Genomic DNA, 16,630 nt, shown 5'->3' with positions numbered 1-16,630 from the left:
AGTAACCTTAGAAATAAAGAAATTGGCTGAGTCAAAAAAAAAAAAAAAAAAGTTCTCGTCATGTCTCACTGGTTATGAGGATGCGGGTTCGATCCTGGCCTCGCTCAGTGGGTCGGGGATCCAGCATTGCCATGAACTGTGTGTGGTGTAGCTCGAAGACGTGGCTTGGATCCTCAGTTGCTGTGGCTGTGGCTGTGGTTTAGGCTGGCAGCTACAGGTCTGATTTGACCCCTAGCCTGGGAACTTCCATATGCTGTGGGTGCGACCCTAAGAAGATAATAAATAAATAAAATGGCTGAGTCAAGTTGAAGGCTTTTGGTCTTCAAGAGCCCTTTGAAAGCTGCCTTGCTTTCCTCCCCTGCTTTGTCTTCAGCTTGCTTCCATCTGGCTTCCATTCCCTCTCCACGCAGGGATTCTCCCAACGAAGGTCATTGCTTGAATTATCATCTTTTAAAACCTTTTTTAAAAATGTATTATCTCCAGCCAAGATCTCTTTCCTGAGCTTCTGATCTCCAGTTTGAAATCAGTTTGATAGGGCCTCAAAAATGTAAACAGAATTACCATGTGACCCGGCAATTCCACATATCCAAAAAAACTCGAAAGCAGGATCTCAGCTACCTATACCCCAATGTTCACTGCAGCATTATTCACACTGGCCAGAACGTGGAAACAACCCAAATGCACATCTGCAGATGAAGGGATAAATAAGATGTACAAACAATGAAATGGTGTGGTTCCAGTTACATGAAGTACCTAGAAAAGACGAAGTCGTGGACACGGAAAGGAGATTAGAGGTTTACCCGGGGCTGGGAGGAGGGAGATAGATGTGAGTTTAATGGCTACAGAGTTACAGTTTGTGATGATGAAAAAGTTCTAAAAGTGGGTGGTGATCATGATTGCCCAACATTGCGAATATACTCAATGCCACTGAATCATACACTTTAAAATAATTAACATGGATAGAGTTCCCACTGTGGCATAGTGGGCTAAGAATCTGACTGCAGCAGCTCACCTCACTTCAGAGGCTCTGGTTTAATCCCTGACCTGACAAAGTATTTTAAAGGATTTCATGTTGCCCCAGCTGTGGCTTGGATTCTGTCCCTGGCCTGAGAACTTCCATATGCCATGGGTGCAGCCATTAAAAAAATAAAAGTTAACATGGTAAATTTTTTGATTATGTATATTTTAGCGCAATAATAATTTTTTAAACTGTGGACCCAGACCAACAGCATTTTTATCCATTGTTAGACCTGCAAACTCCTGGACCCCATCTTGGGCTTACAAAATCAGAAACTTTGGGGATGGGGCCTAGTGGTTCTGATACACCCTAATATTTGAGAACCCCTGCTCTATAAGGTGAGATGGGGAGATGAGGCCAGAGAGAAGCATGGCGCCCAGGTCTTGGAGGGCCTCGTTTGCCATGGAAAAGGTGCTTTGACCTCATCAGGATTTTAAGCAAGACATCAACACCGTTAGATTTGTGAGATTTATCTAATTTCTAATTTCAAAACTAAAATGTGCATATTGCAGACTGCTTGGAAGACTAAATCAATAAAAAATGCAAGCCACCCATTGTCTACAACTGGAAGTAACCCCTGCTGATAGTTAGATGTATGTTCTTCATTTCATTTCTTGGAACATATATAAACATTTTAAAAAGCCAAAATAGAATCATAATGGACACACTGTTTGGGAGCCCGCTTTTTTTCACTGAGCAATATATCATGAACGCTTTTACATAATATGAGATCTTTTGCCATTTTTATTGACTGCAGAATTACGTTTTTGATAGCTCATTCTGACAACAGTGTGAAAGATGAATTTAAAGGAAGGCAAAGATTGAGCTCCCGGAGGGATCCGAGTGATGAAGCTGTTGCAGTAAATCAGACTGGCGATGATAAGGCCTAAAGCACAGCACTGCCAACGGGTAGCATCAGCGACAGGTGCAAGAACTCTGTAGATTAAAAAACTTGTTGATTGATTATACGTGGGAGGTGCACTTTCTTGACTTGGGTGGTATTTTAAGGTTTTAAATGTTGAATTGGAAAGGGTGGAGAAGGTAAGAAATATTTGGGAGATGTTGAGCTTTAGGATCTGTGGACCAACCAAGTGGAAATAGTAATACTTAAGCGTATGCATCTGATGTTTGGATGGGTGGGCAGGGTTTGAGATCTACAGACACATATTTGGGAGTTAAGTGGCTATGAGAACCCTCAGACTGGGTTAAACCCCCAAGGAGAACAGATGAAATGGCAGAGTTGATGGTGGGCAGCATGATTCATAGACCAACCGTGAGAAATACCAAGGTCTTAACTGAGGGCAGGGGAGCCAGGAAGAAGAGTAAGAAGGGATGGTTAAAAATAAATAAACAAAAAGAGCAGAGTAGAAGAAATAATACCACAGAAGACAACGGGACATTCAATAACAAGCAAGTGGCTAGCTGAAGTTCAGGAAGGCGAAGACCCATTGGTTTTGTCAACGTGCAGGCAAATTTCCTAGAGTTATTTTAGTGGAGGGGGTGGGTGGGGACGAATATCTGGATAACAAAGAACTGAGTAGTGATTCGGGATAGAGGGATGGAGAAATGGAATTTAGACCATTCTTTCAAGGAACTGCGTAAAGTTAGGGCCAGCCCTAAGGAGGATGCGGGGCCAGTGAAGCCCTAAGAAGGATGTGGTGTAGTAAGAAACCTATGAGGTGGTTCTCATAGGCTCCTAAAACCTTGGTCTTTCCTAAGTGATCGGAGTGTCTTTGTTACTCCTGAGGAGCCCCTTTAAATCACGCTTGTTTATGAGGGTGGGGCCTCTAGCTGGTCTCCGGGATCGGATGTGGGGGCGGGGAGGGTGGTTCCTAGAAAGGCCAAGGGAGGGGAGCCTGGGATCTTTCAGCCCCACCCACTGACCTAGAGGAAGCCGGGAGACTGGAGGTGGGGGGCGGGGTGCCTGGAGATTAAACTATAAAAACTCTTGACCAGCAAGGTGTGACAAGCCTCCAGATTGGTGAACAGGTGGAGCTGCTGGGAGAAGGGTACACCTGGAGAAGCTTTCCGCCAGTCTTGTGCTTGCTGCTGATTTCATTCACATGTTGTTGCTCTTTGGGACTGATCTTTAGTTCTTACTTGGATTAGACAATAGAAACTTCTATTTTGGAATAATTCTTCTTTGGTCTTAGCTTTACAGGTCGGCTTTTCTAATGCTGCTGTGTTTATAGACAAACACATTATGTTCCAACTGACAGACTCTGAAAACACAAGTTTTATCCCACGGCGGAAAAGCTTCTATTGTAATCTTACTATCCTAAATGCAGAAATAAGAAGCCCCCTTGTCATCATCCTGACTTAGGCCAATTTTGAGAAGCAAGGGTAACAATTCTAATTCATGGTCTCTCTCCTGGCTCTAAACTGCTGGAAAACCCTCTAATCAAAAGTCTAGGAATAGTTCTATAACTTTGCTTAGTTCCTCATCTGTTAACTTGGAATGAAAACACTGTTCACTTAATAACAGTAGTTGGGAGAAAGAACTATAGGGGTGAAAGAGGAGGGAAATCACTTTTTCAAATTAAAATGCTGAATAAAATTTACAGAGATAAGGAATTTTAAATGATAGGCCAAAGAAGCCCTTGAGAAACATCTTTCTATGTCCAGCAAATTTAAAACTTTTATTAATGGTTCTGGGGGTCTGCCCTTCAGATATTTTAACAGGGTTCTTTTTTTTTTTTTTTTTTTTGGCTGCACCCTCGGCATGCAGAAGCTTCCAGACCAGGGATCGAACCTGCACCGCAGCAGTGACCCAAGCCAATGCAGTAACAATGCCGGATCTTTAACCCACTGAGCCACAGAGGAACTCCCCCTTCAGATATTTTAAATAGAAGAAACTAGGGTGAAAATACAAAGCAAGGGGTGCAAGAGGATTGTCGGCATCTCTGGAGCACCAGGATGCAGGTGTGATCCCCAGCCTGGACCGGTGGGTTAAAGGATCCAGTGTTGCTGCAGCGGCAGCATAGGCTGCAATCGTGGCTCGTATCTGATCCCTGGCCCAGGAACTCCATATACCACGGGGTGGCCAAAAGAGAAAAACCAAACCAAACCTATTTGGGAGTTCCTGTTGCGTCTCAGGGTTTAAAAACCTGATATTGTGTCCGTGAGGATGCAGGTTTAATCCTTGGCTTCACTCACTGGGTTAAGGATCTGCCGTTGCCCTGAGCGGCTGCGGCATTGGCTGAAGATGCCACTTGGATCTGGTGTTGCTGCGGCTGTGGTGTAGGCCTGCAGCTGCAGCTCTGGCCCTGAGAACTTCCATGTGCTGCAGGTACGGCGCTAAAAAGAAAATACAAAGCAGTATTTCTTTGCCTGGAGAACAGCATCCAAAGTCAAACTTTCATTTTAGCTATTTGAATGTAACATGTCAAGCGAAAATTCCATGTGTACTTAATTAGAAACTACACATTTCCCTTAAATTAATCTGCTACTCCAAGTTTTCCTTTTGCCCTCATAACATTCTAAACAAGTGTGCTACCTCTGTCTTATTGTGCAAATATTTCAGCTATCATAAAAAGAGAATAGTGTACAAAATAGCTAAAATCAAATCAGTTCAAAATTCTCAGGAGTTGAAATGTGGTTGCTTAAGTTCACGGGCTCATCACACCATAGTTTTAGATGATGTTTCTGCAATATTCTAATTACTGCAATCTGATTTTCCTTAGTAATTACGAAGGTCAAAAATGAAAGCCTTATTCAAAAAGGAAATTAAAAGTTAAGAATAAAAGACGAGAAAGACATTTTTATCCCCAGCATATGTCATGATAGATTATTGAGTTGACCTTGTAAAGCTAAAGAAAGATTTTGCTGTAAATCACATTGGAATTGACTGCAATCTTCCTGAAACAGCATAATTTCATTTAATTGTGTTATTTTTTCAAGAAAGGTGATGCACTGTATATTAAACAAACGAAATCATATCTACACAAGTTTTGAATTTTATGTCTTTGTAAGGCTTTTGTGTTCGTAACAGCAAAAGTAAAAAAAAAAAGAAATCTGGAGTGCCCGTCATGGCTCAGTCGTTAACGAACCTGACTAGCATCCGTGAGGATGGGGGTTCAATCCCTGACCTCAACTGATCTGGCGTTGCTGTGAGCTGTGGTGTAGGTCGAAGACGCAGCTCAGATCCCGAGTTGCTGTGGCTGTGGCATAGGCCAGTGACTACAACTCTGATTTGACCCCTAGCCTGGGAACCTCCATATGCTGCGGGTGCAGCCCTAAAAAGACAAAAGGAAAAAGAAAAAAAAAACACAAAAGAAATCCTTTGTCAGACCATATGTCCTGATTTGGTGATTCCAAAAATATGGTCCTGGAATATAGAAGACAAACCTCAGCCTTAGATGGACAAAGGGGCTGCTTAGACTGATTATGGGTTTGGGGAAGGGCCTCTAATTCTCACACATATATATATGCTTTTCAGGGCTGCACCTGCGGCATATGGAAGTTCCCTGGCTATGGATTGAATTGGAGCTGCAGCTGCCAGCATATGCCACAAACTGATTGAGCCACATCTATGACCTACACCACAGCAATGCCAGATCCTTAACCCACTGACAGAGGCCAGGGATTGAACCCCTATCCTCATGAATACTCGTTGGGCTCCTTACTGCTGAGCCACAACAGTAATCTCCACAAAGTATATTTCTAGTTACATTCTGATGCCCAAGGTCCCACTAATAAGGAACAAAGTTTTACAATCTCTAGTAAAAAAAAAAAAAAAAAAAAAAAGTTGAAATTCAGACATTTCTAGGATCTGGGAAACTAATATTTATCTTTTTTCAAAGTTTTATTATGAGTGATTTAAAACATACAGAAAAATGGGAAGATGTAATGCTTCACCTAGAATCAACAATTAGTAACATTTTGCTATACTGGTTTTATCTGTGTGTGTATTTGAGACATTTAAACGTAAGTTGTAGACATCATAGCATTTCAACCCTAAATATTTCAGCATAAATCACCTAAAAGTTATGGCATTCTTCTGCATAGTGACAATACCATTTTTACTCTTAAGTAAATTAATAATCATTTTCTAATATACATATTTAAATTTCTCCATATTTCCCAGAAAGCTGCTGGAATATGCCACCAACACATGCCACTTTGGCATAAGATATTTTGAGCTGAAGGCAATTGAGAAGATAAAGATATAAGATAAGCTCTCTGTCCTCCCCCGTTTGCTTAAAAGCAGGACATTAAGGTGTAAAGATGTCCCCGCTTCCCTCCCTGCCAGGAAGGACAGAAGTTAATCCCCAGAGACAACTGGACACTCCGATCAGCCCACAAATGGCACCAGAAGAATCTACGTAACGAACTTTACGAAAAGGTCCTATATTCCATCGTTTCCCTGTATGTTTACTGTCCCACAATTTGCTACCCTGGCAACGTGGTGTTTTGCTTTTGTCTTATTAGCTATGTAAGATGCCATATAAGCCCAAGTTCTTTTTTTCTTTCTTTCTTTTTTTTTAAATTTGTCTTTTTAGGGACGCACCCACGGCACATGGAGGTTCCCAGGCTAGGGGGTGAATCAGAGCTACAGCCGCTGGCCTACACCACAGCCACAGCCATGCGGGATCTGAGCCACATCTGTGACCTACACCACAGCTCACGGCAACACTGGATCCTTAACCCATGAAGCCAGGCCAGGAATGGAAACCGGGTCCCTCATGGGTACCAGTTGAGTTCATTACCACTGAGCCAGGACAGGACTCCTGAAGCCCAGGTTCTAACCACCCCTTTGAGCTACTCATCACTGGCTAGTCCCATGTGTATATGAAGCCCATAGGTTCATAAACTTCTGTTCGTTTTTCTCTTGTTAATCTGTGTTTTGTCAGCCTAACTTAGAAGCCTCCATCCAGGGAAGCTAAAATGGGTATAGAGAAAAACAGATTTTTTCAACCAGTCATAGTTGTTTTTTGTTTGTGTCTTTCTTCTTCTGTACCATGCTCCAGGAACAGTTCGCACATTACTTTTGGTTATGTCTTGTTAGTCTCTTAAATATAAAGCGCTCTCCCTATCTTTGTGATTTTTTTTCATAACATAGGTATTTTGAGGACAGAAGACCAGATGTCTTAGAGAATGTCTCATACTCTGGGTTTGTCTAGTTATGTCTTCATGGTGTCATTGAATTTATTTCTCCATTTCCTGAATTTCATGTAAACTGGATGTTATGTCTACCTAGAGGCTTGCATCGTTTCAGGTCAAACGTTTTTTGGCAAGAAGGCTTCATAGGTCATGCTACTCACATTATATTACAGCACCAGGAGGCCCAGAAAAATGGGTTGAAAGACTTTTATTTACACTGAAGTATAAATAATTCCTAGCAGGTCCTTTGCTGAACCTGGAGTTTTATTAGGAGGCAGTGAACTAAAAGGAATTAGGCCTCAAGAGTCTCAGAGCAACAGTGGTATAAAGTTTCCTCCAGTGCTGGGCGAATGAGCCAGGTTAGTGTAAATAGCAAGATTCCATATTAACCTAAGGTCAAGACCATTTGCCTCAAAACCTAACATCCCTGGAGTGCCATCCTGGTGTAGCTCACAGATGTGGCTTGGATCTGGCATTGCTGTTGCTGTGGCTGTGGTGTAGGCTGGCAGCTGCAGCTCCGATTCGACCCTAGCCTGGGAACTTCCATATGCCTAAGATGTGGCCCTAAAACACACCCCCCCAAAAAAAATATAACATCCCCCAAATGCATGTGAACCATAGATTTTTTGAAACAATTTTTTCTTTTTCAGGGCTGCACCCGAGGCATATGGAGGTTCCCAGGCTAGGGGTCGAATTGGAGCTGCAGCTGCCAGCCTACACCACAGCCACAGCAACGCTGGATCCTTAACCCACTGAGCAAGGCCAGGAATCGAATCTGAAACCTCATGGTTCCTAGTCAGATTCGTTTCTGCTGTGCCATGATGGGAACACCAACAGAAACTCCACATGTTTGTTTTGTTTTGTTTTGCCACACAGGCAGTATGTGGCAGGCAGTATGTGGAAGTTCCTGGGCCAGGGATTGAACCTATGTCACACAGCAGCAACCAGAGCCACAGCAGTGAGAATGCAGGAGCTTCAACCTGCTAGGCCATCAGAGAACTCCCTAAAACAATTTTTAAAGTATAGTTGATTTACAATTTTGTGCCAATTTCTGCTATACAACATTGTGACTCAGTTATACATATAGATGCATTCTTTTTAAATATTATTTTCCATCATGGTCTATCCCAGGAGACTGAATATAGTCCCTGTGTTATACAGTAGGACCTCATTGCCTATCCATTCTAAATGTAATGGTTTGCATCTACTAACCCCAAAGTCCCCATCCAGCCCACCCCCTCCCCTTTCCCTGTTGGCAACCACAAGTCTGTTCTCCATGTCTGTAAGTCTGTTTCTGTTTGCAGGCAGGATCTCAAAAATTGTGCTGTATTTGAGATTCCACATATAAGCGATATCATATGGTATTTGTGGACCATAGATTTGAATAAACTGTGTAATTCAATAAAGCTTGTCTAATATGGGGCAAGCATAGTGCCGTGTGACAGCCATAGCCTGTGGGCTCAGAACTGAATTCCAGTGCCACCCCTGTCACCAAATGACTGTGTAACACTGACAATCGTTAGCCTCTCTGGGCTTTTATCAACTCACACATGGGATAGAGGCCACTGTCCCAGCCCATCAAAATGAGGTCATTTTGTAAATATTACATAAGCACTGATGTGATTAAATGTCAGGGCTCGCTTCTTGTAGGAATGAGAGAAAAACATACTTTGATTTTACGTATATTCCTTATGGGGCAAGCAGGGACGTCTCAGTCATTCCCAAGTCAAAGCATTCTTCCTTTTCCAATCTCTCAGTCATTATTATTATTATCATTGTCTTTTTTTTTTTTTTTTTTTTTTTGTCTTTTCTATGGCTGCACCTTCGGTATACGGAGGTTCCCAGACTAGGTAGGGGTCTAATCGGAGCTGTAGCCGCTGGCCTACACCAGAGCCACAGAAACGCCAGATCTGAGCTGCATCTGTGACCTACACCACAGCTCACAGCAATGACGGATCCTTAACCCACTGATCGAGGCCAGGAATCGAACCCACAACCTCATGGTTCTTAGATCAGATTCGTTAACCACGGAGCCATGATGGGAACTCCTCTCAATCATTATGAAGAAGGCAATAAATTAAGAATGTGAATAGGGCGCTTCCATCTGTGATGTGATGGATTCCTTCCTGCCCCTTCGAAGCTTTGGACATTGGACTCTCAATGGGAAAACTGTACACAGGTGGGTTGGAGCTGCAGCCCCTTCTGAATCCTATGCAGCTTTGTGGAGTTGAGGAAAACCGACTGTAGTCAATTTTCCAATAGCTAATAATGGGAATGGGCTGGATAGCTTCATGGGTTAGGGCCCTGCTTACTGTCCCCCGTAGAAGAGCCCTGGAGATGCTCCCCACAGCTCCACCTGGAGGACAGAGGAGAGAGCGTCCCACCGAGCTCCCGCCTCCCACTGCGGAGCTCAGAACACAGAAACAGCCCAGCTCCGAAGCCCCTCTCTACCTTCATTCCCTCCCACCCAAAGCATCCTAGAGAGGAACTCTGGCCTCTGCACAAGGAAGATGGAGGAAGGGAAGAGAAGAGCTGACTTGTCGCCCAGGGTCCCAAGTAAACGTGAGGTGCATCAGGAAGTGGCCCGTGGAGGGAGTTGAGCTGGGGTGTATGGATACAGAAAGCAGGACTTGAAGAAGTGGATGAAAGCAAGGGAGAGCCAAGAGGGCGAGGCACCCGGGAGGGTGGAAGAGCATCAGGACCGGATAGCACAGGGGCCTCTGTGGCATCCTTTTCTGAGCCACTGGTCCTTTAATGCCATCTTGTGCTTCTTCAGTGGGGCAAAGAAAGAGACTGATTTATTTCTTGGGGTTTTGTTTTGTTTTGTTTCATTAACAAGGGATTTAGGAAAGCCCTGTCTTAAGTTTATTTTGCCTTCTTTCTTTGGGTGAATAACCAGCTTTGCTCTTTAATCGATTGCTGGAGAGGACGAGGGTGGGAAGATGGAGCAGAGATGCAGCTGGGAGGCTGGCCCAGTTCATCAAAAAGGAGAAACAAGCAATTAAGCTGACAAGAATTTAAAGAGCGCCCAAGCCTCTGAAACTCAAGCTCTGGAGTCCAAGTTTTCTGGCCTTTAGGGCATTGAGCAAAATCCACATGGTTAGTTAGGCGTTTGCTTGATGGATGTGGGAGGGTTGGATTAGAACATAGGAAAAGCTTGGAAGGTTGTTCTTGAGTATAATTTACTTAATTGTTTCTGGCCTGGTAAGTATACCCTGAGGCTTCATATTGATGTCTGTGATTCAATAAAAACAGAAACCAATAAGGTCTTTATCGACTTGTGGTTTAATGGCTTTAAATAAATTAACTTCTTTTGGATCAATTCAGCTCACTGATGATATTTGTAACCTATTAACTTTATACTTCTCCTCTAAGTTACAATGTTAATACGTAACTTTGGAAAAATCCCTTTCCATCTATCAAGGCAAGGTATGGTTTTCTATATACAGATAACGTCAAAAGTATAGACATGCCCACAAAAAAGCATCTGCAAGAAAAAGCTGAGCCCTGACTTCCAGATTCCAGATTTAGACTTAATCTCACACCAGTTTTTAACTGATGTAGGGTCTTTCTTAAAAAAAAAAAAATTAAAAGCTTTTGGTGCAAGCTATAGAATATGCATTATCGATCAATAGTTCTGCTCCAAATTAATTGTCATTGATATGGACTGAATTGTCACGTTGAAACCCTAGTCCCCACTGTGACTGCATTTGGAGTTAGGGCTTTTAAGGGGTAAAGTTAAGGAGGTCATGAGGGTGGGTGCTAACCAGGTAGGATTGATGGCTTTATAAAACAGGAAGAGAGACACCCCTCTCTCTGTGCACGTCGCCAGGAAAGTCCACCTGAAGACACAAAGGAAAGACAGCCATTGGCAAGCCAGGAAACGAGCTCTTACGAGAAACCTCATTGGCGGGCACCTTGAACTTGGACTTCCCACCCTCTGAACTGAGAGAAAATAAATTTCTGTTGTTAAACTGTCCCACACCACCCTCCCAATGTCTCCAGTGCTTTCTATGGCAGCCCAAGCCGACTAGAACAGTAACCTTAAGCAAGCTGCTTACAGCGTATCTGGGCCTCAGTTTCCTGATATGTAAAATCTGTGGGTCAGGCTAAATAAAGTCTGTATTCTCTTCCATAGCTAGCCCTGCTATGATTCTAACAGGGTGTCTGGCTCCAGAAGAAAAGCACACTTTTTATATTAAGAAAAAAATTCTGAATTTCCAAATTACAAAAGGGTACAAAAAAGTCCCATGTATCTTTTACCCAGATTCAGCTACTTTTATTTTTTTCCCATTTACATTTTCATATTCTTTCTATTGCTGGGTCTGGGTATGTGTGTATTTGCACCCACATTGTTAGTTTATTTTTCTGAATCACTTGGGAGTAAGTTGCAGATATGGCATCTCGTTATCCCTAAATACATCAGTCTAAATTTCCTAAAAACAAGGATATTCTCTCACCTAACTGTGATTGCCAACTGCAGGGAATTTAACATTGATATGACACTTTTATGTAAACTATAGCCCATGTTCCAATTTCTTTCACTGTCCTAATAGCAACCTTTAAAGCATTTCCCCTGCCGAATAGGAACCAGACCAGGATCACGTATTATGTTTAGTTGTCATGTCTCTATAGCCTCCCTTCACTTGGAACAGTTGCCCAGCTCTTTGTTGTCATAAGCTGCAGCATGTGGAAGTTCCCGGGCTAGAGGCTGAACTGGAGCTGCAGCGGCCAGCCTACACCACAGTCACAGCAACATCTGCGACCTACACCACAGCTCACAGCAACACCAGACCTGAACCTTGTCTGCAACCTACAGCACAGCTCAAGGCAACTCCTGATCCTTGAGGGAGGCCAGGGATTGAACCCACATCCTCATGGATACTCATCAGGTTTGTAACCTGCTGAGCTACAACGGAAACTCCTAACTTGAACAGTTTTAAAGAATACATGCCAGTCATTTACTAGAATGCCTTATTTTGGGATTTGTTTAATGTTGCCTCATGATTTTTCCTTTCTTTTCTTTTATTTATTTATTTTTTTTGGCCCATGCCTGAGGCACACAGAAGTTCCAGGGCCAGGGATTGAACCTGTGCCATAGGAGCAACCCAAGCCACAGCAGTGACAATGCCAGAACCTTAACCTGCTGAGCCAGCAGGGAACTCCTGCTGCCTCACGTAGATTCAGATTATGCATCTCCGGCTGGACCAGGGTGTAAGTAACAAGTTGTGTCCTCGTGAGGACAGTGCTTTAATGTTCTTCATTGGTGAAGTTCATCTTGTTGGCCAGATCACAGTTTGTTCTGTTTTCCCACCGTATAGTTTCGATTCCTCCCCTGCCCCCCACAACTATTAAGAAATCTGCAGAGATGTACTGTAAGATGGAGCAACGATCCTGCTCATCATGCAACTTTCCCCTCAAACTTAGCATCCATTGATGAGTCTCGATCGAACTGTGATGTTTTACAGTGATGCTTGGAAAATGGTGATTTCCAAGGCTACCACTCCCTCCACCCTTCTCCGCTGATGCCAGTTTTTCATCTGTAAACCAGAACCTTCAGTCTCCTTCTCCCTCCATTATTGTACTCATGGATTTTCATTTTATTCAAGGGGTAAATAAGCTATCACTTCGCTTATTTTGATGCTCGTATGGTCCCAGATCTGGACACTAAGCCCCCCTTCAATCTGGCGCCTATGTCCTTTTAATATCCTCCCATATTTTTAATGCTTTTAAGAAATATTGATTCAAATCAGAGGCAAATAAAAATAAGCGCTACTTTTTGGGACTGGGGGGCCTCACAAGCAAAGTTAAGGACAGAGTATCATTTGATAGCCGTTCATAAATTTATTAGATATAACTCTATGCAACATACTGCCTTTAATTTTGTTATCCTTAGATCTTCCATTTAGTTCTCATAATTAGTCTCCGTGGTTATCATAGGTAATTAGACCAGAGTTGGCCGGAATCCTTGCACTCATTTGGAAGACAGGACTACAGCCAAAGCGTCTTTTCAACATGGAATCCTTCGACATCCATTTGCTGATTTGAATGCCAACTTCTTTATCATTTATTCCCTCTTACTGCGATGTGCGTTCATGGATTTTTCGCTTCACTTTAGCCCTTGGCACTCGGTCTCTGTGGAAGTTCTGATGGTTCTTTTTGCCTCTATAATTTTGCCGAGCAAAGCAGATTTCCTCCCAAACACAGTAATAACTTTCATTCCTGCTATCAACACTAAAGCTTTACGTGAGAGGTTTCCATACTTTCCCTGTTCTTAATGCGCTTAGTGTCTCACTAAATTTTTCCAATGCCCTCGAGCCAAAAGAAATACCAAATAGTTCCTTTTTTGAAGTACTCAGGCCCAAACAACTTATTAAGTATTTATGTCCAATGACTTTGTAACTGTTTGGAAAAAATTATACACATAAATCTGAAGAGGAGTTACAGTTTTATTTCGTTCTTATACAACCATCATTACTTACCAATGCAAGGTGTGTGCCTGTTGGGTAGAGCCCACGTTCTCCAGTCTTGCAAGGATTGGACGCTGCTCGTCTCATTTCCTGCTGCACATTTATGGTCATGGGCCCTTGATTTTTATCACAACAGCTGAAAACCTAGCTTTGCAAAGAGATGACGTCACCGAAAGGACGGTAGAGTGAGCTGTGGCTGAAATCACGAACCACGTAGCAGCTTGTGCCGTGTCCCACAGATGTCCAGCATCGCTGTTTCCCTGAAAATCGTAAACTATTCTGCACCCCCTGTTACTGCACAGAGTGTCCCAGGGTGTTTTGCTGCACGTTTTGGGAACTATGACACTAAATCCTGGAAGCTTTCAGTCTCCTTTGTAAAATACCAATGACAAACATTGAGATGATATTAAAAATCGTTCCAGTAGTGGCAAACCTAGTAGGGTTCATTATGTAGCCCCACGCTGTGATTCTTTTGCATAGTTTATTAGTTGGGTGATCACACCATTTATTTTCCATTCACCCGAGGATACTTTTACCAGTGAAAGGGGGGGGGGCTACCACAACAGGACCCTGGGACAACAGATGTAAACAAAGACTGTCCTGGGCAAGCTGGGTTGTGTGGCCACCCAGAAAATCCACGCTACACATCACAACACTTACATTCGGAAAGCCATCTTTACTCAGTGAAAGGTCGCTATTACAGCACAGTTTCTATTATCTGGTCCTTTGCCAGAGGATCTTATCACATTAGATTGTGAAACGTGAAGTTTATTGATTGTAGCTTCCTTCACTTATCTCTCCAATCTCCCATCCATTTCCCTTCAGACTCTGGACCTCTTCCTCTCCTTCGACCCCAGTCCCATCAAAACGTACCTGCCACTTTGCTAGTCATCCCGGTTCAAGCCTTTCCTGCAGTGTTTTGAGGATATGAAAGGTAGCGCCATGCACACAAGAAAGCCTGTAAAACCCTCTTTCCTATATCTTTATGTTTGACCCACACAAGGCAACTGCTCCAAATTTCTCCTACTTCCACCCAAGCTTCCCTAAGCCTACCCAGAACTCTGTCCATCTCCGCGCTTTGATCCCTTTTCCTTCCTTAGCCAGTCGCTTCTTTTAAATCTCAAGCTCCTCCGTTTGGATTAGACAAAACAACAGAACTCAGAAAGCGACTCAACATCTTAGAGCCTGCAAACACTTCCTACATTCGAAACGTTTCCCTTTTTCGTTCTCATTGGTATATATGCATCATCCACCCATCCCAGAAAATTGCCTGTGAAACTTCCACTCAAGCAGGTAAAAAGACAGTGAGATAATCACCTCTGCCTTCAGAGAATTACAATTTAATTGGAGAGAAAAAACAACAATAGGCTGTTTGGGCATTGCAGAATGTCTGCACTTGGCACGTAGCGGGTGCCTCGGAGACACCTGTCAGCAGGTGTAGGAAGTAGTATTGACACTGGATGAGCGTCTTCCATGAGCTCGCCAAGCTTCTACCGCGCGCCTGGCTTGCTCGGTGCAAAGGGGTGGTAGGTTAAGGGGGCCTTTCCCGGACCCGGGTTCACAAGGAGGCGGCAATCCTGCCTCCATGCCCTGATCTACTTCTCGTCCAGTCCAATCGGGACAAAAGTGTGCAGTCACAGCTGGAGGGGTCTACCTCCTTGGGCCGGGGGCTCGCCAAACGGACCATATTGCACCGGAATCGCAGCCAAGGGAGGACGGAACCCGGGTCCGGAGGAGGAGAGGACCCTAAGACCTGCCGGGCCCTGGGGGCGGGGGGCGGGGGGCGGGGAGCGGAGCGGAGCGTGAGGGGTGGGAGGTGGGCGGGGCACGCAGGCCGCCCCCGGCTACGTAGCGGCTGCCGCCGCTTTCGAACGCTGCTCCGCCTGGCCGCCGCCGCCCGGGCCAAGCCAAGCCATCCCTGCAGTCCCGCCGCGGGGACACCGACTCGTTTACGATGCCCGCTGTTGAGGATTAGAGGTTCAGATTATTGGGGAAAAAGTAAGTAATGTATAGAGTGCACTCAGTCATGGTTTGCGAAAAGCATGGAGAACTTTGATATGTATAACCGTTTAAATGACCAAAAAGAGACACTACAAATGGTTACTACGACGGGACGGAAGGGGCGGATGTGCAGAGTTCAGTGATAGTTTACTCTAAAGGAAGTGGACAGGGCGCCGAAATAGCTCAGTTGGGAGAGCGTTAGACTGAAGATCTAAAGGTCCCTGGTTCGATCCCGGGTTTCGGCACAGCTGTTCCTTTTTAATTTACAGAGATTCGGGTTTCATGTGATTCACCTGTGTAACCTGGTCTATTAATTCCAGCCTAGGGAGAAATGGGGACTGGAAGGGCGAGCGAGAAATGCAAAAAGCTGTTCCCAGTCACCTCTAAGGGGGCGGCCCGCAAGCAGCCGCTTCCGGGGCGCGCGGGTGGGGTGGGGGTGCACCGGGTTGCGAGGCAGCGCTGCTGCGCACGCACAGGGCTGAGACTGGGTGGGTGGGGGCGAGGCAATCCCCCCCCAAACACACACCTGAGACTCGGAGTGCGGCGGTCCCAGGCCCCGCCCATTCCCTCAGGTGCGCCCCCGCGTGGCGAGAGGGAGCCGCGTACTAGTATTTTGAGTGAGGCGTTGAGAAAGTTAACTCCGTCCCAGATTTCAATCTCAAAGCATTTCACATTGAATAGCAAAACTGCTCTTTAATCAAAGGCATGCCCACCCCCCCCAGCTGGCTTTGCCGGAGGAGGGAACCGGGCAGTTAGGGATTTCTGGTTTGAACTCGCGAAGCGCGGCCCTGGGGCACAGCCAGAGTTACTTGCCCGATGGTACAGGCCTGGCAGCTTTACAGTCGTGTCTAGACCAGAGGTTCTCCATGTGTGGTCCCGGGACCAGCAGCCGGGGCATCACCTAGGAACTACTTAGAAATGCAAATTCTCTGCCCAATGGGGGGTAACTCCGGAGGTGGGCCCAGCTCCTGGTGTTTTAACAAGCCTTCCAGGGGGATTCTGAGGCAGCTGAAGTTTGAGAGCCTCTTATCCAGACATT

The 16,630-nt window shown here is 44.6% G+C and overlaps 1 non-coding gene across 1 annotated transcript; it reads left to right on the top strand.

Moving 5' to 3' along the window:
- On the top strand, positions 15,764-15,836 carry TRNAF-GAA. The gene has a single exon. It is a non-coding gene; the product is annotated as a tRNA-Phe (tRNA).

The sequence above is a fragment of the Sus scrofa genome, chromosome 11, assembly GCF_000003025.6.
Source record: "Sus scrofa isolate TJ Tabasco breed Duroc chromosome 11, Sscrofa11.1, whole genome shotgun sequence".
In the NCBI taxonomy this organism is placed as follows: domain Eukaryota; kingdom Metazoa; phylum Chordata; class Mammalia; order Artiodactyla; family Suidae; genus Sus; species Sus scrofa.
This window is presented reverse-complemented; position numbering and strand designations above follow the sequence as displayed.